Genomic DNA, 23,878 nt, shown 5'->3' on the forward strand with positions numbered 1-23,878 from the left:
TTAGAGTGAAGTTATTCGCAGTTGAATGTGGCATTTCGAGAATCTACTCATTTCATACTACACGACCTAATAAATGTGTTTGTTATATCCGAACAAGAATAACATGTAGTTAAATAGACACTTTGTACGTTCCAAGCATTTTGTTCCTTAAAGGCGAATATTTGTTATAACCCGGATTCGTTATAAGCGAATTTTACTGTATTTAAGATATACAGGGTGTTAGTGAAATAACTTTCGTAAATTTAACCAGTGATTAAGAACATCATTTTGAACAAAAAAGTTCCTTATAACAGGGATCGAAAATCTAATAGTTTCAAGAAAAAATGTCAAAGTTGGTAACCGAAAAGCTATGATAAGGCTTAAAATTTGAATAATATGTTGGTCGTTTGACATGTAACAAAAAAACTTAAAATTATTCAACAATAATATTAAAAGCAATTGAAAACTAAATTAATAACTTAAGCGGTAAAAAAACGTAAGCGGCAACGCCGCACTGAACGTGACCAAGAAAGAGAAGTTTGTTTTTGTTATGGTTGTTTTTTTATGACCCTTATGAGGGTCGCTCACCCCTTTTACGGGTAAAATGATAAGGCATTGGAATGCATAGTAGATAGATTGACTTAATACCTCAATAGTACATGAATTATGTAACCATCTGCGTTATGCTATGGTCATCTGTACTTTATCCCATTTTATGTGACATATGATCCTGGGCAAAGACGCCTGGCGCCATGGACATATGGAGCCCATTAGGAACCATCGAGAAGAAACAAGACAAAAACCACCCTTATTTTTCAAATTTGTCATGGACTGTATGTCCGTCCATACTTTTAATATTTTAGTGTAATTTCGGTCTCGCTGAATGTGTCTTCTGTCGGTACACGCAACAGATTATTCGCAAAGTTAATTTGGGCGAGCTTTAAGTGATTTTATTCCGACTTATTAACAGTACCTAAGTGACAACGTATTCTGTACGCGAGTATTATGACATGCTTTTGATCTATGTAGAGCTGTTACAAAATTCTGAAGAAGTTAGGCGCATTTACGGTAATCTTTATCCAGAAAGAAAACTTCCAGCTCGACAAATATTTGTGCGAGTTTCCCAAAATCTTCTGGATACAGGGAGTGTTATTGTTAAATCAAAGTCCTTCGTACGATTTCGTTGTAAGTGTTTAACAAAAACCAAGTTTATGGGATCAAAGCTTTATTGCGACTGACTAAAAACAACAAAGGTGTTGGGTTAAAAGAAATATAGGCAGAGTATCAATTATCATAATGCTGTCCCAGCAATTATATAAGGCTGCCGCCAAACTTGCAGTTCATAAAGAAAATAAGATTACGGGTGGAAACTTATCGGTCGGCTTCGGCACAAATTTCAAATATATTACTGATTATAATCCTAATAGTTATTCCTTCATATCAAGGACACGAGGTCAACAGAGAGAAGTTGGTTCTGAAGCCGAAGAACAAATTTTAAACCTTGTTCAAAAGAGTTCAACAAGGGTACCTGGTGTAGAGCATGCATGGACTCAAATGGTGAACATTTAGAACATTTAATGTATCAAAAACAATAATAAATTTGTGTTTTTGAGTGTGATGTAAGTGATGTAAAATATGTAACGTGTCATGTTAAGCTAATTAATGATGATAACAATAATTTCAAGGTAAATGGCTTTTCAAAATAATAAAATAAGAATCACATAATTTTTAAATTCCATGAATTTAGCGCATTTTATTAATTATGTACTATAAAATTTACCAGACCCAAAAAAAACGTGTAAAAAAGCAAATCCACTTCATACGGCTACTTAGATAGATGTGAAAATGAAATAAATAGGAAGCGACGTTGCCAATTCTCACAAAATGTTTTTTTGATTTTCCGGGGAAATGGTTGTATTTACGACCCCTATTATAAGGAACTTTTTTGTTCCAAATGATTTTCTTAATCACTGGTTAAATTTACGAAAGTTATTTCACTAACACCCTGTATAACTGTAATTAACAGTGTAGTGTAACAATAGATCATATTTTATACCTCAATCATGAAAAGTTTGCTATCTTATACAGGATGTGCAAAAATTAAAACTAATCAAATAAGAACTTTAAGTGGCTATAGCTTGATTAATTTACATTTAAAAATTTTTTTAATACAACGCTATATTTTTTTAACTTACCGGGATATGTAATTTTTAATTACTTATCGAATGGTATTAGGGTGTTCATAGCTAAGCTTTCGCGTTTTTACAGAATACGCTAAATAAATGTTCTTTGCGCCATTTGGTGTTTTTTAGTTCAAAGTTTCAATGTATAATATCTAGTTGCCTATGATATTTCAAAATGTCAGATATTTAATAAGTCAGTTTAGTCTGCGAAGTTTGTTTTTTGTTTTTGTTTTTGGTAGAATGGTATTATTTTTAGTAATTTTGGACGCTTAGATTATTTAAAATATTGTTTTGGTGTTACATAGTCAAAATGAAGATTTATCCAAAAAAAGAGCGTATTGACATGATTTTTATTCTTGGAGAATGTCATAAGAATTGTTTATTGGCTTCTCGAGTTTAAGTTCAAAGGTTTCCTAAAAGAAAACATCCTAAGTTAGCCATTTTTGAAAGATTATTGAACCAGTTTCAAGAGACAGGAAGTGTCAGTTACAAAAAACCCATTACAAGGTCACTGAAGATGAAGAAAATGTTTTTATGGTAGTTGGTTCAGTTATCGAAAATCCCAATATTAGTCAAAATTTTATATCCGAAGTTATGAACATTAATTAAGCAAGTATTTTAAGAATCCTTAAAAAACATAGTTTTTATCCTCATAAAATCTAGCTTTGCCAAGAACTTTATAGACATGATTTTAACAACCGAACTGAATTTTGCATGTGGGTGTTAGATAAAGTGGCAGAAAATGAACATTTTTTCGATGAAGTTCTATTTAGTGCTGAATGTATTTTCCATAACAATGGTCTTGTAAATAGACTCAACTTCACAACTTTCAGAAAATATTCTGATTCGAATACTCATAAATACAGAGTCATGATAAATCAGAATAGGTGGTCCGTTAATGTGTGGGGTGGAATACTGGGCCCATATTTAATTGGACCGTATTTTTATGAAGAACCTTTAAATGGTGTGATGTTTCTAAATTTCCTTTTACACCAACTTCCACTATTATTAGAAAAAATCCCTGTAACTATTAGAACCAACCACCATGTGGTTTTAATTGGATGGAGCTCCGCCTCATTATCGTCGCGAGGTTCGGCAATCTTTAAATACCAACTTTAAAAAAAGGTGGATTGGAAGAAATAGATTTCAAAATTGGCCCCCAGATCCCCGGAGTTAACTCCACTAGATTTCTTTTTGTGGGGATACAGAAAAGGAATTGTCTACAATACGCCTCCGACAACTTCACAGGATATGAAAATACGTATAAGAGACGCGTTTGAAATTGTTACTCGGCAAATGCTTTCCAGAGTTAGTAGTGGTTTAAAAAAAAAATTTGTAAGTGCCTAGAAATGGATGGTAGACATTTCGAGCATCTATTATAAATATTTTGTTTCTATTTTATGTTATAGTTGATATGTGATTTAGAACTTTAAACTAAAAAACACCAAATGACGCAAAAAACAATTATTTAGCGTATTCTGTAAAAACTCGAAGGCTTAGCTATGAACACCCTAATACCATTCGATAGGTAATTAAAAATTATATATATAATATATTATATATAAAAATATAATTGTTGTATTTAAATTAATCAAGTTATAACCACTTAAATTTCTTATTTTATTAGTTTTAATTTTTGCACATACTGTATAAGATGGCAAGCTTATCATGATTGAGATATAAAATATGATCTATTATTACACTACACTGTCAATTACACTTACATAATTTAAATGCTTCTTAAGTGTTTAAAACATGAAAATTAGGTCAAATTTCCATAAAATTCATATTATTTAAAAAACCTTTAGTTTTAGGTATTGTAAACCTTATTAAAACAGACAATTATTTTGATTGGAGAATCCAATAATACAATAATATATAGAGGGTTCCATTAAAAAAAACACAATTTTGATACTTTTAGGGCATTTGGGACACCCTGTATAATATGGAAATAATTTTAAAAAGTAGCCATAATAGATCCCCATATAGCCCAAAAGTGAAACTTTTTGAAAGCCTCGTATTTTAACCATAATATTCCGTGCCGTATAGCGTGAATAACCCTGAATATTATCAAGTCCTTAATCTCAGAATTTCAATTATTTGTTTTAATTTTAAAAAGTTGATAAAATGTTACTAACACGTTAAGCGCCGCCGTACAATCGGAAAATTTGGTTCTTGGGACCATATTTTTTTTTGGAATTTTGTTTTACTTTTGCGAGTTTTTTTTAAAAGTAGCTAACAATTCTTGAGTTATAGTCTATTTTTTATGAGGTACTTGTTCTATGTCGCGTGGCCTGTCTGTGCATGTATACATGCTAGGCCGTGCGACATTAAAGTAGTGTCTCATTTTTTGCACGTCTAGACTGGCATTTTCCTGTTTGTTATATCAGGAATTACGATACGGGTGTTTTAGTTCTCCACAGATTTTCGTTGAGTTAGGTTTAGTAGTGCATATTACAATGTCTGATCCTTATAGTGAAGAGCAAAAGCAGCTTAAGGATATTTGGAATGAACTTATGTTTGATGAAGAAAGTAACACCAGTGAATTTGGAGACGTTTATTTGTCTGATGCTTACGTGCCTAGTGAGAAAAGTAAGAATGAACCAATTAGTAGCAGTGATTCCGAAGAGGACAGATCATCTTTACCAAATAAACGTTTGAAAGTTTTTATTTCACAAATTAATGTCTCTATTCAAGAAGATGTCCTCTCAACCAGCAGGGAAGATGTTGCAAAATCTACCTTTGACTATAAGAACATAAATGAAGACAGTGTAAGTCGAGTGATAGCTGATGAAATAGCCAGGTATGCTGTTCAAGACGATGTAGAGGATAAAGTTGTCGAAAATCTAAACGACCTAGTATGGAGGCAGCTTGATGGAACCTCTTTGAAAAATTTCCCTTTTGAAGTGAATGGAGTGGGAATAGAAGCCAACATCTATGAAGATTTTATTTCTAAGACCCCCTATGATGTGTTCAAAATATTTGTAACTGACTAATTAGTGTCGCTTATGGTACAAGAAATAAATCGTTACGCCGAGGAGTGCTTGGTCAAAGAAAACAAGCTTAAATCCCGAATCAAGAAATGGACTCTTACTAATAACGCCGAAATGGAAAAATTTTTGGGCCTCCTCCTGTGGATGGGTTTATGCAGTATGCCATCAATGAGGTTATATTGGAAAACTAGCCCTTTATATTCGATTTGAGCTTCCAAAATTATTTCTTGAAGTAGATTCGAGTTGCTTCTATCAACATGGCATTTTAGTGATAACCAAGATCAAATACTTAGAGATGACCGATTCCGCAAGATATCTCCCCTCATCAACAAAATCGTGGGAACATTTCAAGATGTTTGTACCCCTGGTCTCAATGTGTGCATCGATGAAACTATGGTCCCCTTCCGAGGCAGACTTCGATTTAGGCAATACATAAAAAACAAGAAACATAAATTTGATATAAAAGTGTACAAACTATGTTGTGATGGTGGTTATACCTATAACTTACAAGTGTACTGTGATTCTGATCTTACTCAAAGGGGATATGTATCTTCGAACGTAGTGATTTCTCTAAAGCAAAGTCTTCTAGATTAAGGTCGAAAATTATACAGAGAGATTCACAACTTATCTATAAAATTTTAGGGGTAGGTATGTTATGAAAAACTAAGTCGATTTTGTAAGAACATTTTTTGGAAAATCCTTAAACATTTTTCGGAAAAAATTGCTAAAGTTTAACCATTGTATAACTGGACGACTGTAATGTTTCCGTTTTTCCGCAGAATACCTTTTAGGTTCATCAACCTTACGTATAATTTATAGTTGGGTCTCCCACATGTCAATGGTTGGGATCTGAAGACATGGGTGATCCGACTTAAGGGTACTTTTGTTTCACCTGAAATAAATGTATTGGATTATGGAGTATAGAAATAAAAGAATCTAAGACAGAACGCTTCTGTTAGAACTTTAATTTCTTTATTACAGTCAGAAGGCACGTGTTAACGGTTAAAAGATCTGTAACAAACTAACTACTAAATGCTCACACTTTTACTACTCATTTGTATTAAAAAGGTCAAACACTGCAACCATTCTCTTAATTTATTGTCCCGATCACCTGGTGTTTACATGGGTGAAATATTAACTTCGAGTGATAAAAAAAACCCAAAAACCCATATCTTCTTTTTTCTTCTGTTTTAAGAAAAAGAGTCATAAATTGAACAAACTTGACTCTTACAGACAATAAATTTGAGAACATAAAGACTATTGAATTTTGGACGGGAACACTTGTATCAGAAATCCAACAAAAAGAAGCGAACTTACATGTGTAAGCAATTTTGGCATCATAAATTGTTACTCTTAAGACGGATTACCCATGTTTTCAGCTCCCAACCATTGACATGTGGGAGACCCAACTATAAATTATATGTAATGTTGATGAACCTAAAAGGGATTCTGCAGAAAAATGTAAATATTACAGTTGTCCAGTTATACAATGGATAAACTAACAATTTTTTCCGCGGAAATTATAAGGATTTTCCAAAAAATTTTCTTACAAAACCGACTTAGTCTTTCATGATATACCTACCCCTAAAATTTTATAGATAAGTTGCGAATCACCCTGTATACAGACAATTATTATATAAGTGTTTCCTTGACTACTGAACTCTTGGATAGAAATACGCATTTGATTGGAACTCTACGCAACAATCGAAAATTCAATCCAAAAGATGCTGTGCAGAAAAAATTGAAACGACATGAAATATGTGCGGCAGAGAGTGGTGCGGGCATTATGGTTTGTAAGTGGCATGATAAAAGGGATGTACTTATGTTAAGTACAGTACACAAGGTTAATATGAAAAAAGTGTTGCTACGAGGAAGCGAAATCGAAAAAGCTGAGGTAATCTTAGAGTGCAATCAAGTAAAATCATTCATTGATCTATCAGACCAAATCAAAGCATATTCGCACTGTTTACGTAAAGGAACTAAATGGTACAGCAAACTTGCTGTGGAGTTATTATTGGGATCGGCAGTTGTAAATGCTTACCTTTTTTTTGCGAAGAGGTGAGAATCTTCTTAAGACACCCGGCTTGGTCAGCAGCCGGGTAGTGTGGGATTCGACCGACCATTACGTCGCCCGCCTACCCACTAAAACGACCTCCCCTCTTCTGCCCTGGAACCGCCGTTAGGCTTTACTTCGGGGCCCTACCCTCCTTTGACTAAGTGCGGACACGGTCTCGCACCCCGTTCTTCATTCTCTCATTCTCCCTTGCAGTCTTGGCTCTCAAGATTTTCTCTATCAAGCCCTCAAACGCTACCCACTTTCTCTCACTTTTTACCAATTCATTTCCTATCGTGTTTCGGTCAGGTTGAGTTCCCTCTCCCTAGCCTCCGCACTGTAGCCCTCCCATTCTGGACACTTCCAAAGCATATGCTCCGAAGTATCCTCTTTCTCTTCGCAGGACCAACAATAAGCACTTCTCTCCACCCCGATGCGCTTCAGGTATTTCCCGAACAAGCCTTATCCGGTAAACACCTGGGACAGCGCATATCCGCTCTTACTCTACTCACACTCATACCAGATCCGGATTCGGGGGATGAAGGTTTTCACCCAGCTCTCATACCCTTCCCAATCCTTTTCCCATTCTCTCATCACTCATTTCTTTATATCGCTTCGACCTTCGTACATCATACTCCTTTCTACTACTCTAATCCTCACTGGAGGTATCTTGGCCAATGCCAACACCGCTGCGGTCGGTGCCATTCTGTAGGCACTGACCGCCCTGAGCGCGCAAACGATTTGTCCTCTCCAGGATGGCCACGTAGTTGCTGCACGTCAACTCCGTCTGCTAGACAGGAGCCGCGTACAGCAAGACCGACGATGCCGCCATGACCATCAACTTCTTTCTCTCATACCCCAAACCACTCGCTCTAGGCAGAATGTCTTCGAGCTTTTTAATCACTTTCGATACTTTTTCGGCAGACCGGCGTGCATGTTCACCGAAGCGAGCATTTCTGCCCAACCACACTCCCAGGTATTTCATGCATTCTTTTGTCTCGTACGAGACGTCGTCCACTTTCAGACTCATGCTTCTTATTTTCCTTTGCCCGGCCAGGAGCATCATCTCGGTTTTTTCCGTGGCCATGTTAAGTCTCATACCCCTGAAGGTGTGGCAACCAGTTCCATGACCTTCCTGGTCCTCGTCTCTGGGGTCACCCCATTCCTCGCCGAGACTATCAACGCCAAGTCGTCTGCATAGGTCACCGGAGTGACCCCGTGCGAGTACTAAGTCGTCAGTATCCCGTCGTAGTAGAGGTTCCATAAGATGGGGCCCAGAACAGACTCCTGGGGAACCCCACACGACATCTCTCAGACCCCCTCGTTTGGTAACACAAAATCACACAAAATCTGAGCACGCAGGTGCGACGAAACTACGTTCAAGAGGTACCTGCTCACCGGGGACCTACTCAACACATCCATAATGAGGTCCCACGGCGCTGTAAATGCTCACCTAGTTTACAAGGAGATCACTCAAGATAAAATTTCAGTTACTGATTTTCGAGAGAAATTGTGTTTACCCCTTTTGGAAATATCTCAAACTCCCACTATTTACGAAGAGAGAAACGTTCAAGAAATTTATAAAGAAATATATAGAATGTATAGAAATATTAGAAGAGCAAACCTTACAACTAGGGTGTGTTGTTTGCTATCGGAAGTTAAAAGCCGAACATGGGCGAAATGTGGCATTGAATAAAGCCTCTTATACAAAATTTCAGTGTTCGGGATGCTAGAAATTTTACTGTGTACAATGTTTTTTTATTGACCACACATCTGTACTAAACTTCTAAACATCCATCCTATTACATATTGTGTAAGATATAATATTTTATTTATACGTATCCTTTTTCAGGAGTTGATATTTGTTTTGAAATTATTACTGTTGTTCTTACATTAATTGTTGTTGTTTGTCATTTTGTGTTGAACTTGTTTTAGTAGTAAGTAAGCTATAATAAAAACATCATGCTAACTTGAATCTAGTTTGCAGATTCCTTGATATATTTATTTAACCTATGCCGTATACTCATTAGAGTTAAAAAAAAATGAAAATGTCAGAAATACTACAGACTTAGATCGTCAATTGGTCCCTTAGGTTACGTTTTTGCATTTCCCATATATAAACCTTTAGCGCGAGACATACTGGCTTTGTTACACCACAAAATAGTACAACCAGTAGTGAGACAGCATGTATGTCACACGGCCCAAAAATGAAAATTAGGTATGGCACACGCATTGTACCTCATGGAGCTTAACGTGTTAAAATTAGTAAGTTTTACAATAATTAACAAAATTTCCAAAGATTGACAGTTTTTAAAAAACAATGAAACATTCAAAATTTGACACAATCTTCAAAAATTAGTAAGTTTTGAGAATATTAAAAAAATTTCAAATTTTAAAAATCAATAAAATCAAGTAATTTTTCAAAAATTTACAAAATAAAAAAATAACTTAACATTTAAGAATTGATAAAATTTTCATAAATTTACATCATTTCAAAAGTTGTTCATATGTTAATTACAATTCCAAGACCAAGGGAGGAAGAACAAACATTACCCCAAGCCTATGAGCAACTCATTAAAAACCATTAGCATCTTACCTATTACTGTAAGTGAATTGAACGTTATTGTATATTGGATGTCCATTTAACAGCCTCGTAGACCCTTATGAGTTTATTATATCTGATCTATTAACTCGACACCTCTTATTTTTGTTCTGTTGTAAGAGGTTATTACGTCTAGTAACTTCTTGTTAGGAGTTTCTGAGATGATTGAAATGTTATGATGCATTGTGAAAATCAGTATAACAGCTTTGTTTTTTTTGGAAACAGTATGATATCATAGTAAGATCTTCAAATTCAAATAGTGAAGTATATTCTTCTTGGCTTTTTTTTTGTCGAAAATTGGCAATTAATATTTCGCGTTTGTTTTTTCGCACAGTTTCAACGTAAGGTAATTTTTTTTCAATCAATATCTTTTTGGCTAATAATACACTGCTAAACCAATTATCGGCAATTATGTTACGGTTTGTTGGTTCTACAGAATGTACCAATCGAAGAACAATATTTTCTACAAAATTATTTTGTTTACAATAATGTTCGTTTATAACGAACTGATCTATGAAGTACGAACTCAAATACAATTAAATAAACGTATGTTATTTTTGTCATTTATAACGAACCCGCTTATAACGAACTTTCGCTTATGAGGAACCTTAAATTTTTAAAAGAATAGAAAAAATTTGCGGTTATAACGAACTTAACGTGAGATTTTACCGAAGCACGTAAACAATTTACAGGGAATGTTCAGAATAGTTTGAAGCAAATTGCTGACACAAACGACACAGTTATTCCAGTATATTGATTAAATTAAAAGAATTATACAATCATGAGTCATATTTAAAAAAAAAACGTAAAGCTTTAACTTTGAATTGCAAATATGATATTATTAAATGGTTGCAGAGACATGCCAAACAGAGCGAAAGAGTACAGCAGGATAAGCATGGCGAATCGCCCTATAGAAGAGATTTCAAATTTTTTGTGTAAAATAGATGTATTCGGTTATAAAAACAATATTTACTTTGATTTTGGGTCGATTTTTCAAAGTGACCTTGAAATATGTCAAAAAGATTGCATTATTACCTTTATTACTTTAAACTCAAACATCTCAGGAACTAAAAGAGATATATAAAAATAAATCAAAAACGAGTTTATAACTGAAACTCTGAAGAATATTTATGTATTTTTTAAATAATTTTTAAAAGGTCGCAATATTTTCAAAAACTTTAAAAAAACTTCATTTCGGTTTTTGAGTGATAATCACAAATTTAATATATATTATAATATGGTCCAAATTCCATTTTCTGTAAAAATTTAAAATTTTAGAAATTGTCGCAACACATGCAAATAAATAAAAAACGAAGAGCGCGTCCCAAATTATTTGTATTCGTTAATGTTATGAGTATAAAATAGAAATAAATAATAACTTATACAAATACAAACAAAAAAAAAAACTAATAAAAATACAAATAAAAAATAATACATTATAACTAATAACTAATACAAGATATTATTCTATTCTACAATTTAATCAACTATGGACTATGGTTCATCACTATCTTCATTAATAACCACCGTAGTCTTAGTTTTTTCAAAAATTGAAGATAAAATTGCGGTTTGTCTTAAAATTCGAGATAAATATCGTCCATAAGACAAATAGTAAATAATGGCCACCGCATAGGAACAACATCCTACAGTACGGTTACCATTAGGACAGTCACAGCAATAATGCCTTATATTTTCATAGTATATCCCATCTTGAACATAATTAATGTAAATATGATAAATTTTTCTGTTTATGTGTCGTAATTTAACTTCTGCTTTTAGTATGTTAGGTGCTTCTTTTACGTAGTTTATTGAGAAATTATCATGATCCATCAACTTGGCCAAATAAGAAACAGCTTCAGTAAATTGATATGAGCCAGTAAAAAAAAATCAATTGATCTTCACTTAAGTGAGGAAAATCAAGAAGGTCATTTGTATTGAGCTGTTTAAGCTTCGATTTTCTACGATTCCAGTTTTCTACTGAAACTTCTTGACTCAATGATTAGGCATGTTTAATCTGTTATCTATATATTGCATTATAATGTTATTCAATTCACCGTCTGAACGTAATATTTTATTATATTTATTATGCAGAAAACCAACAATTTTGCATAATCTTTCCATTTTAGGCAAAAGTGCATTGTGAACTTGATGATGTGGAAGTCTATATTATTGACAAATAATACCATGCACAGTTTCGATTACCCATTTGACTTTAATTATTTTACGTGACATATTAGCTTTCTTCGTTGTTAGTTGAGTTCGGTTACCTTTCATTGCTGGTCAAAAACATTTTGAAACCTTTTGGAGTTAAATTCTCTATGACATCCCGAAATCCACGATTAGCAATAAATATATCATCTGGTCACAGAATGGAACTTATGCCTGCTGGATCTTCTAAAACTACTTTCATTATTGAAGTATCGTTTTCAGTGCCATAGAATGTGTAAGCGAAATCCACTACTAAACCGTTTGCTGTACATATAGTAAAAGGTTTACATAAATGAGTTTTTTGCCCGGAATACGATTTTCTTTGATAATAATTATTTTTACTTTTTTGATGCCGAATATACGAGCCCAGGCTCATAATAGTTCGGCCGGGTGCATTTTTTAATTTGAAGTTATAATCAATTTCAACACCTGGATAATGCATAAAATATTTCTGTCTATTTGTTTTGACTATAGCAAAAGATAGGTCGTCGAGTTACAAAATCAAAGTATTTTATTCTACATTTACAACTAACAAAAAATATCTAACTAAAAATGCAACTCAACTAATTGGTCATAATAGTTCGGCCGGCAGTTAGTGTTGCGTAACACCGCCTTTATTGGCATCTACAGCTTTAATTCTTTTTGATATTGTGCCTACTAGTGTTGCACATTCATCTGAAGTTGTGTTAATCCAAATTTCTTGCAAAGTGTTTTTAATTCTTGTACTGTGCGAGCTGGTTTTTTCGAAGTTGCTTCTTTATATTATGCCAAAGAGTTTTTATTGGCGATAAATCTAGACTAGAAGATGTCCACTTTAGGAGTGGTATATTATTTTCCTGAAGCCATGATTTAACTGTTCATGCCATATGACACGGTGCGCCGTCTTGTTGAAAGATAAAGTTACCTTCCATTGTTTGGCATGTAGGGATTGAAGGTAACAGACTCTCTTTAAGAATCTCCTTGTATTTTTTCGCGTTAACAGAACCATCAATGAAGTGTAACCTACCCACACCTCTCGCAGACATGCATCTCCAAACCATAAAAGAGGCAGGAAACTTCACTTTTTTAACAGTCGTTATAGTAAGCTTCGGAAGTTGTTCGTAAAACTCGCTTGCGGCTGTCACCAATACCAACGTAGAATTTCGACTCATCAGACCAAATTACGCTATTCCATTGGTTTGGAGTCCAGTTTCTATGCTATCTAGCCCATTTTAGTCTATTGCGCTTCTGTATTGTCGTTAAGAGTGGTTTTTCTTTTGCCTAAAGAACAATCCAAAATTTGCAAAAATCTGTTTTACAAAAGAAGAAATGCAAAACAGATACAATAATATCTTATAAAATTTGTATCCGATTTTTTTAATAGTTCTCTTTGTTGTGGACATTGAAACTTCTTTGCCAATGTTCTCTCTCCATAACACAGTAAGTTCCTTGCTATTTGATCGACGGTTAAATTTCACTATTCTTTTTAGAGCTCTCTTATCCGCCTCCGTTACGGAAGACAGTCGACCATACTTAGGCTTTTGCTCTACTCCACCAGTACTTTTGTACAAGTTGATAATATCTTGAATTGTAGACCGTTGAATAGAATGCGAAATGGATGTTTTCCTCGCCAAATCCCCTTTTTCATGAGCATTCATAATTGATATTCGTAGATCTCTGCTGGGAGGTTTGCCACGACCCATTTTGCTTCAAAATTGACGTTTTACAAACGATAATGAACAGTTTACACTTGTCATAGTAGCCTTAGATGTGATGTGCATTTTTTTTGCATTTCCTCTTTTGAAAGAATCGATGATGTGCATTACCAGCTGCCGGCGGAACTATTATGACCCATGAGTTGAGTTGCATTTTTAATTAGATATTTGTTGTTAATTGTAAATGTAGAATAAAATACTTTGATTTTGTAACTCAACGATCTATCTTTTGTTATAGTCAAAGCAAATGTACAGAAATATTCGATGCATTATCCAGGTTTTGAAATTGATTATAACTTCAAATTGAAAAATGCGCCCGGTCGAACTATTATGAGCCTGGGCTCGTATATACCATCAATAATTAATATAAGCTGATTTTCGCCTAAATTGAACAGTTTTTTTGCGGTTTTGGTAGTGTTAGCTATGATGTCTTCACGTGATATGGTATTATATCCAAAATGAAAAGGTAAAATGTTGGTCTAATAAAATCCAAGCCGTACCAAACTCAAAATAATGAAATTAATTCAAGACAAAGGTTTGCTTATTTTAGCATATCGTCGGTTAATAATATAAAACCTCTAACTTCAATTTTTAATCGTTTTGTTTATTTTGCATCAAATAGTTCCCTATTTAATACTATATACCGGACCAAAGTCATAAAATAACAAAACAGGATAGGAAGGATAATAATAATTTTAACACGTATTTTAAATATCACATTTTTGATTCCGGTGGTTATTAATGAAAATAGTGATGAAGACTAATTATCCATAGTGGATCAAATTGTTAAATAGAATAATATTTTTTATTAGTTATAATTTATTATTTTTTCTTTGTATTTGTAATATTATTATTAGTTTCTATTTTATACTCATAACATTAACGAATACAAATCATTGGTGACGTGCTATTCGTTTTTTATTTATATGCATGTGTTGCGACAATTTTTACAGAAAATGGAATTTGGACCATATTATAACATATATTAAATTTGTGATTGTCACTCAAAAACCGAAATGAAGTTTTATTAAAATTTTTGAAAATAGTGCGACCCCCTAAAAATTATAAAAAAATACATAAATATTCTTCAGAGTCTCAATTACAAACTCGTTTTTGATTTATTTTTGTATCTCTTTTATATCCTGAGATATTTGAGTTTAAAGTAATAAAAGTATTTAGGTTAACTTTTTGACATATTTCAAGGCCCCTTTAAAAAATCGACCCAAAGTCAAAATAAATGTTTTTATAACCGAATACATCTATTTTACACAAAAAATTTGAAATCCTTTCTATAGGACTATTCGCCATGCTTATCCTACTGTGCCCTTTGATGTGGATTACGTTAGTATTTATGTCACCAAATACTAGCTCTAAGTTACAACCTATGAATCAGAGTGTTATCCATAGTTTAAAGAGTCATTATCGACGACTCCTCTCGAAAATGATATCTTGTATGGATAGTGGTAGGGAAAAATTTATTGTTACTCTTTTGAATGCAATACGCTTTATTAATATGGTATGGCAAAAGGTGTCAAAGCAAACGATTAAAAATTATTTTTAACGTGCCGGTTTTCTCGAGAATGAGAGTTTTGATTTAGATGATGACGACCTACCATTAGTCGAATGGCTTAAAAAAATCAATGTGAAAATAATACCGATAATCAAGAGGATTTTTTTCAAACCTACAACGATTTTGATGAATTTATTCATGTTGATGACAATCTTGTGAGCGTTGAGTTTTTAGATGATAATGCCATTATTGTGTCTGTATCTTCTGCATGACACTTATGATGATGATGAGGAAGACAAAGATGCAGCATGTGAGAATAATTAAATAATATTCGTTCCTACAACCACAGAAAAACTTCGATATGTTTCTAGTCTTTGTCAATTTCTTCAATCGCGAAATACCCCATAAAATGTTTTCGATGAAATAGCCAATGTGGAATTGCGTAAAAATGAAATTCATTTTACGACAATAAAACAAACTAAAATTAGCGATTTAAAAAAAAATCTTAAAACGTGTTGTTAAATTTAACAATTATTATTTAAATTGGTTACTAGTTGAAGAATGTTACTTGTTGATTTTTTTAAATATGTAAATAAAGTACGTTATGTATTAATTAAAAAAGCGATTCATATCAGCATTTATTGCTTATGGCGGACTTCGGTTATAACGAACCATTTATTACGGTCCCTTGAGGTTCGTTATAAGCGAACATTACTGTATATGGATCGCTCTGTTGAGACCCCACATAAGGCTCGAGTTTTAAAGTACCATATGCTGGATTTTCGCATCTACCAACGCAAACAACTTGATCCCATAATTTGCCAGTTTGGTTGGTATTTAGGGTTGTTCATTAAGTGTGCATTGGACGATTACGGCCTTATTTATGGCTTTTAACGAAAATTGTTTTTACAATTATATGTATTTGGACAAAAGTAGAGAAACTTTAAAAACTTCAAAGTTTATTTTGTTATGTTATACAGAATTTCGCAAATAATACACGTATAAGTACATACAAATATAACAAACATTTTGTACAAAAAATTACCAATTTCAATCTGAAAATAAAAATTATATTCAAATATAAAAATAAAGGACGGGACAAAAGTAAAGGAACTCCCGAAAAATTAGTAAATATTCTAAAAATTGGTCCAGTAATTCCTTTAAAACTAATATTGAGTTGAAAATCCTTTATTTGCTATGACTTCTTGACATCGTTTCGGCATTGACTCCAATAATTTCAAAATAACGTCTCTTCCAATGGAATTCCAAGACTCTTGTAGAACCCGAATTAATTCAGCCTTAGAGGATATCATAGAGCTGCGAACCCGTCTCTTTAATTCTTCCCATTAGTTTTCTATCGGGTTGAGGTCAGGACTTTGAGCAGGAAAATCCATTACCTTAACTTTTTCTTCCACAAACCAATCTTTAATTAGTTTTGATTTATGCTTCGGATCATTGTCTTGAAGAAATATCCAAGTTAGAGGTAGATGATCCTCAGCATATGGTAGCATTGTGTTTTTTAAAATATCTAAGTACACAAACCTATCCATGATACACTCTACGATGTACAACGGACCCATTCCATGCCAAGAGAAACATCCCCATACCATGCAACATCCTCCGCCATGTTTGACTGTAGGTTTAGTGTACTTTGGATTAAATCTTTGCCTTGGAGGACGATGGACCCACGATACACCATCAGAACCAAAAATGCTGAACTTGCTTTCATCTGAAAACAGCACTTTTTTCCAATCTTCACTAGTCCAATGCAAGTATCTATTGGCAAAAGCAAGTCGGGCCTTTTAGTTCTTTCCGGATATTAGTGGTTTTTTGGCAGCTTTGCGACTAAATAATCCTATTTCCCTTAGCCTTCTTTGGACGGTTTTGTAGCTTACTTGGACGTCGCCTAGTTCGCTTAAAATTTGTTTTGCAGACTTGTGCGGGTGGCTCTGAACAATTCTTTTGATTATTGCATCAAGACGTCTCGTCGTTTTCCTGGGACGGCCACTTTTTTTTATTGATTTTAATGTTTTACAACGTTTGTAATTGTAAATTGTTTTCGATATAACCGATTTATGAATGTTAAGTAACTTGGAAATTTCCACTTGCTTAAACCCTTTTTGAAGAGCATTAACGATTTTTTTGCGAACATCTTCGGATAAATGTTTACCACGAGCCATATTAGAAATACTGCAGCACGAAAAGAGTGTTTACAGCTATTTAAAAACGAATGCCCATTGTTATAAACAAAATTCTTTAGAAGTTTCTCTACTTGTGTCCCATTAAAAAATTGTTTTTGTCCAGGGGTCCTAAGAAAAAAGAAATAAAAGATTTCGCTTCTAGGCATCCTAAACATATTTGTTAAAGGTATTTTAGAGCCCCAAAAAAAATTTTTAATCTTGTAATTTTACGAAAATATGACCCGAAACAGAATGTTTCTCTACATTTGTCCAATAGTGTAGGTTCTTATAAGGTACATTTTAAAAATATTCTCATTTATACAGGTTATGTAAAAAAAAAAATTACAAACTTATTATTTTTTTTAAATGGAACACCCTAATTATTATTGCATTTTTAGATTCTACGTACAATTTTATTACAAGTTTATAGATATGTTGGTATTTTTTCTTGGAATTACTAGTTTTTAAGATATGTGTAATTGAATGTTAAAAGTTACAATTGCAGTCGTCTGCAAAATTGCAAATTGTTAACAAACAGAGGGGTATTTTAAAACTATTTTTTATCACGACACAGTAGAAAGTTCATATTTTAGTATGCTACCAAGCTTTACTCAATATTTTCTACAGGGTGTTCACAAAAATAGAACTAACTTGAACATTAATAAATGGTCAAAACTTAAAAATTTCAAATAGAATCCTACTATTTTGATGGTTTATGAAACTACATCGAAAAGAACCTATTTTCACATTTAATTACCTATGCTAAAGTTGCATGGTTTTTGTGTAATTTTTTTACATGTTTATGCATGAATCCTTAATTCCACTTTATAATTTCGGATATGATAGACGTATCTATGAAAACAGACAAATACAGACAATACATTAGGTAATGTTAAGAGAGTAACAGAATTAAGTACTTTTCTTATTCTTTTCTGCATGTTTGCTATTGTAGTTGGGGGTGTACTGCGAAAATATTACGTGATAAGACTCGTAGATTACAAATGTAGTTCAGACGTCTTTGGTGGTCTTTTAATCTGACAAACGCACCTACTTCTATCTTTTTTTTTTACCGAGGAAAAAAGACATCGAGTCTGTTGTTCTGGCGGCTGAATAGTGTAGGATTCGCCTACTGCGCCTATCCACTAAAAACTCTTAAGATTGCACGTATCTTTAGCCGATCTGGAACTGTCCGGTGGGATAAAACGGCGGAAGTTTCGGTGTTTTTTTTAAGATTAAATTCCCGACGTGCTAGCTTGTAAAAAATGGATTTTCGTTCGACGGCGAGAAAATGAAGAAAATCGATTTCATTTTACTTTTCCCTGCTTATTTTTTGCAAGTTCTTCCATCCATCAGCGCCAGGATTTTTTCCCCATCAGCGATCGGGTTACTGCACTCCCTTCGTGTAATCTCTATTTCTTATTTGATTCGCCGATGCTTTAGCCCTCACAATCGGTTTTTCCAGTTTGCCCCATCTTTCAAAAATAATCTTGACGCCACTAAAACGTTCTGGCCCTCTTATTCTATTTAGGTTCCCTCAGAATTTTGGAAAAAACCTCATTGATAAATTTTCGAATTTAGTTGTCACTGAGACCAATTCGACCCCTCGAGGACCTAACAACTTTAGTTTTTTCTTACTTGCTAGCTTCGTAGTCTCCACAGTGTCAGTGAATAAATACCATCCACCATTTCGTCTAGAAAACACAAGATATCTCTGAAAAATAGAGTTTTTCCCTTGAATTTTGAGAAGGACCCAACGAATCAGGTGCCTCTAACTAATTGTTTAGTTGTGGCTATCGTCCCGGAACTGAAGGATACCTACACCGGTTCCTCGCGCGGTTTCTAGGTTACAGTCCGTTTACGTTTGGGGCCAATCGTATGATGTCGAGATTAATGTCAAGAAGAATTCGTAAATGAAACCCTTTTGTCTGAACAATTCGGGTACAGATATTTTTACGGTGAAATTTTGAATTGAGTCTATTCTTGAAACTATTGTTTTATTCTTGAAAAAGAGCGGAAGATATCTTCCCTTTTTGTCCTTTAGATTTATGCTTTTTCCGAGTATTTTCAAAGAACTATGCTACACGGGAGCTGCGTTCCATTCTCTCTTCTTCTCTTACAATTTCGAAAATGACGTTGCTGCATTTACCTATTTGACTTTAGGTTCAAGGATTGCCTCGATTAAAAACTCCAGTGTTAGTGGGTTCACACACATTCGCAACTCATTTCTGTGAGTTTTGAAAACGGATAAGCGGAAAATGCAATGTTCTGCGGTGTCTTCGATTCCGCAGGTACCGCATTCTGGCTCCGTTTTTCCTATGCAGTGGGTGAAAATCCTGAAACTTTCGTGTCTGCTCAGTGCCCGAGTTAAGTAATAATACAGGTGTCTGTGTTTACATGAGACTCAGACGTCGTCATTAGGGATTCATTCTTAATAATACAGTTGAACTCGGTTATAATGGACTCCAGGGGTTTACCCCAATAAGTCCATTATAGCCAAAGTCCATTATAAACGAAACAATTTTAAAAAGTGATTAAAAAAAACATATAAATGCAAGCTAAAAAATTAAAAGTTTTTTTTATTTCACTTAGTATCACAAATAATTTAAAAAAAATGTATGTATGCATCTATAATACATAATATACAGGGTATTTCAAATTCGACCCTCACCATTGGGATCTCGGAAACTAGAGGAGATACGAAAAAGTTTAAATGGGGGCAAAGTTGCGCAATCTAGTGCTTGATCGAATACCGTTTTCAAAATTTTAATTTTCCGAGTACTTCCGAAGATATCCGAGAAAAACTAAAAATTGGAGAATCCATTTTTATTTTTTTTTAGCGTTATTTGACAAGAAAGGTTAAATCCGTAAGCACATTTTCATTGTCACTTTTTCTCAGCTACACAATGACATATTCAAATTTGCGATCCGACGTTTCGCCTTTCGGCTACCATCATCAACTTTATTTTTTCTTATGGGCGCCATATTGGATTTTTCGACAAAAAAATAGTGCGTTTCATTCTGAATTCATTGATATAGAACTTCTTATAATTTACTTTTTTAAAAGCCGAAATATTTAAATAAAAAGAAATATTACATAGTTGGCCTTGACTCCATCGAAAGACTTTCTTTTGTTCGCGTTATATGACAGAACTTCTCAAACGAATTTAGAGCGTGTGCAGATTTCCAATGAAAATGAGTTTCCGAAGTGAAGAAAAACGAGATATGTTAAGACTTTATTACAAATTTGATAGGAACAGTACGAAAACAGCTCAAATGTATTTTGAGTTATATCCGGAAAGACAACAGCCGCATAGAACATTATTTAAAACTTTGGACGAACATTTAGCTGAGTTTGGTGCTTTTGAAAAACCTAAGATGAAGTATGGAAGCAGAATGAAAGAAGATACTAGAAATAACCTACTGGCAGAGACAAAACTAAATTATTATTAAATGTTACAACAAGTGCTCAAATTGACGACTTTTTTGTGGGGCACTTTGAAAAATAGAATATATGAGAATCGAGATTATAACACAATAGAAGAACTTAGAGAAAACATCATTACACAATGTAGAGTAATCAGAAGGAGAAATATTATTAGGGCTGTCACTAATTTAAATAGACGTGTTCGTTTATGTATGCAGGAGGAAGGTCGTCAATCTGAACACTTGTTGTATCATTTAATAATAATTTAGTTTTGTCTCTGCCAGTAGGTTATTTCTAGTATCTTCTTTCATTCTGCTTCCATACTTCATCCTAGATTTTTCAAAAACACCAAACTCAGCTAAATGTTCGTCCAAAGTTTTAAATAATGTTCTATGCGGCTGTTGTCTTTCCGGATATAACTCAAAATACATTTGAGCTGTTTTCGTACTGTTCCTATCAAATTTGTAATAAAGTCTTAACATATCTCGTTTTTCTTCACTTCGGAAACTCATTTTCATTGGAAATCTGCACACGCTCTAAATTCGTTTGAGAAGTTCTGTCATATAACGCGAACAAAAGAAAGTCTTTCGATGGAGTCAAGGCCAACTATGTAATATTTCTTTATATTTAAATATTTCGGCTTTTAAAAAAGTAAATTATAAGAAATTCTATATCAATGAATTCAGAATGAAACACACTATTTTTTTGTCGAAAAATCCAATATGGGGCCCATAAGAAAAAATAAAGTTGATGATGGTAGCCGAAAGACGAAACGTCGGATCGCAAATTTGAATATGTCATTGTGTAGCTGAGAAAAAGTGACAATGAAAATGTGCTTACGGATTTAACCTTTCTTGTCAAGTAACGCTAAAAAAAAATAAAAATGGATTCTCCAATTTTTAGTTTTTCTCGGATATCTTCGGAAGTACTCGGAAAATTAAAATTTTGAAAACGGTATTCGATCAAGCACTAGATTGCGCAACTTTGCCCCCATTTAAACTTTTTCGTATCTCCTCTAGTTTCCGAGATCCCAATGGTGAGGGTCGAATTTGAAATACCCTGTATAATAATATATTATACAACATAATAAAACAAACTAATCGTATACAGATACATAAAACTACGTATACATTTTTTAAGTAAATATGCATGTATTATATATAATGCATACATATACAAAAATATACATATAATGCATATAAAGTTAATCTTAAATAAAATCCATTATTTTGGTTTGCTTTAATTTGTTGTTGAAATATTTTTCTATCAAAGGTAATTTCAACTTATTTAATTGTTTAAGAACTTTGTCTTGAGAATCTCTTTGCTGGAAGTATTTTCCGTAATGTTTAAAGTGATTTCATAGCCTCTAATTCAGTCACTTCTTCGATTTCGTCATCATTTACTTTTTCTATCTCATTCAAATCGGTATTTTCATTGCAAGAAATATCTTCAACAATTTCTTGATCAGTTAATTCCTGAGTAGTTTTAAGATTAGCATCAACTCGTACATAGTCTAAAAACTGATCATTACTGTTAAAACTTAAAAGATTTTGAATTTTAATCCATTCACGTAATGGAATTTCATCTTCTGGAGACCAATTTTCTTCTTGTTTTTCTTCTTGTATTACAGTTGCCCCTTTTATCAATCCGGCGTGTCGAAAACAATTCTGAATTATTTTTGAAGGAACTGACTCCCAAGCCAAAGACAAAATGTTCATAGCATCCAAAACTGTCAAGTTTTTAATGTCATTAACTTCCTGCATCTGAATAATTTTTCTCAACATATCTTTTCTGTAAGCTTGCTTAAGACTCCATATCAGCCCTTGATCCATCGGTTGCAAAACTGCATTTGAATTTGGCGGGAAAAATTCAAGTTTAATGTTCCGTAACTGAGGACGAGGATGCGCTGAACAATTATCTACAAGCAACAATATTTTCTCATTTGATGGAAAAGGCTTTGATCCTATTTTATAAGATAATCTTCAAAAAATTTTGAAGTCATCCTGGCCTTTTTATTTGCGGTGTAATCTGTGCGTAATGTTTTACAATTTTTTAAGCATCTCGGTTTTTGAAACTTGCCTACAATGTAAGTGTTTATAAAATAATTGAAATAAATAAATATGTATGTATTCATATTGACGTACCTATAACAAGTAATTTTGGTTTTTCAGACCCATCCAAGTTTGCACAAACTAACACTGTAAACCCGTCTTTTGAAAGTTTTCCACCAACACATTTTTCGCCCCTACCATCAATGTTTTGTCAGGAGTCATTTTATAAAAAATGCCAGTTTAGTCTGCATTGAATATGTCGTTTTCTTCATAATCTTTGCACAATAAAGGCCAGACTGATGAAAGCCAACTGTTGGTTTCTCCAATATTTACAGATGCAGCCTGACCCGAAATTTTGCCAACAACCACATTATGTCGTTTTTTGAAACGGTCTATCCATCCAGTGGTACATTTGAAAACATCACTACTCTGCTGACCGAAAGCTTCCGCTTGCAGTTTTAACATATCTCCTGTTATAGGAATTTTATTTGCACGTTTTTGGAGAACCCACTTATAAAGCATTTGATCAATTTTTTGATGTGTACTTGCTCGCACTTTCTTTTTTGATTCACTATTATTTTTTAAATGATTTTTAATTTTATCCCGCTGTCTCCAGATATTTGAAATTGTTTGTTTATTTAAACATAATTTTTTAGATAGTTCGATTTGCGGAATTCCATTTTCAATTTCGTTGATGATGGATAGTTTTTCAATCAGTGAAATTGCACGACGTTTATTTTTTTCCATTGTTTCTTTTTACACAACAACACAAAATGTTCTGTTGGTTAAATTTAACCTAACGCAACTGTTGGAGATTCGTTCTTTAACTTAACAACTTAATTCGAGAGGTAAATAAATGAAAATCACGCGATGGACAATGGATAAAAGGCGTCTTTCTTCAGCTGCAAAAGCTTAAATACATCATATGGCACATTCTAGAATGTCGTAGAATGTCGAATGTCGTATTCAGAATACCTTCAGCATCAAAGACGACGCTCGCA

At 33.5% G+C, this 23,878-nt stretch overlaps 1 protein-coding gene, 1 long non-coding RNA gene and 1 pseudogene across 3 annotated transcripts in view; 2 read left to right on the forward strand and 1 right to left on the reverse strand.

Moving 5' to 3' along the window:
• LOC136413620 (uncharacterized) overlaps positions 1–23,878 on the forward strand; it is a 48,595-nt gene that overhangs the window by 12,284 nt on the left and 12,433 nt on the right. The window lies entirely within an intron of this gene.
• The window catches only part of LOC136413614 (jerky protein homolog-like), a 157,129-nt gene that overhangs the window by 7,050 nt on the left and 126,201 nt on the right, over positions 1–23,878 (reverse strand). The gene's annotated exons all lie outside the window — the stretch shown is intronic.
• LOC136413627 (piggyBac transposable element-derived protein 4-like) lies at positions 5,171–9,989 on the forward strand (annotated as a pseudogene).

The sequence above is a fragment of the Euwallacea similis genome, chromosome 14, assembly GCF_039881205.1.
Source record: "Euwallacea similis isolate ESF13 chromosome 14, ESF131.1, whole genome shotgun sequence".
Classification (NCBI taxonomy): Eukaryota; Metazoa; Arthropoda; class Insecta; order Coleoptera; family Curculionidae; genus Euwallacea; species Euwallacea similis.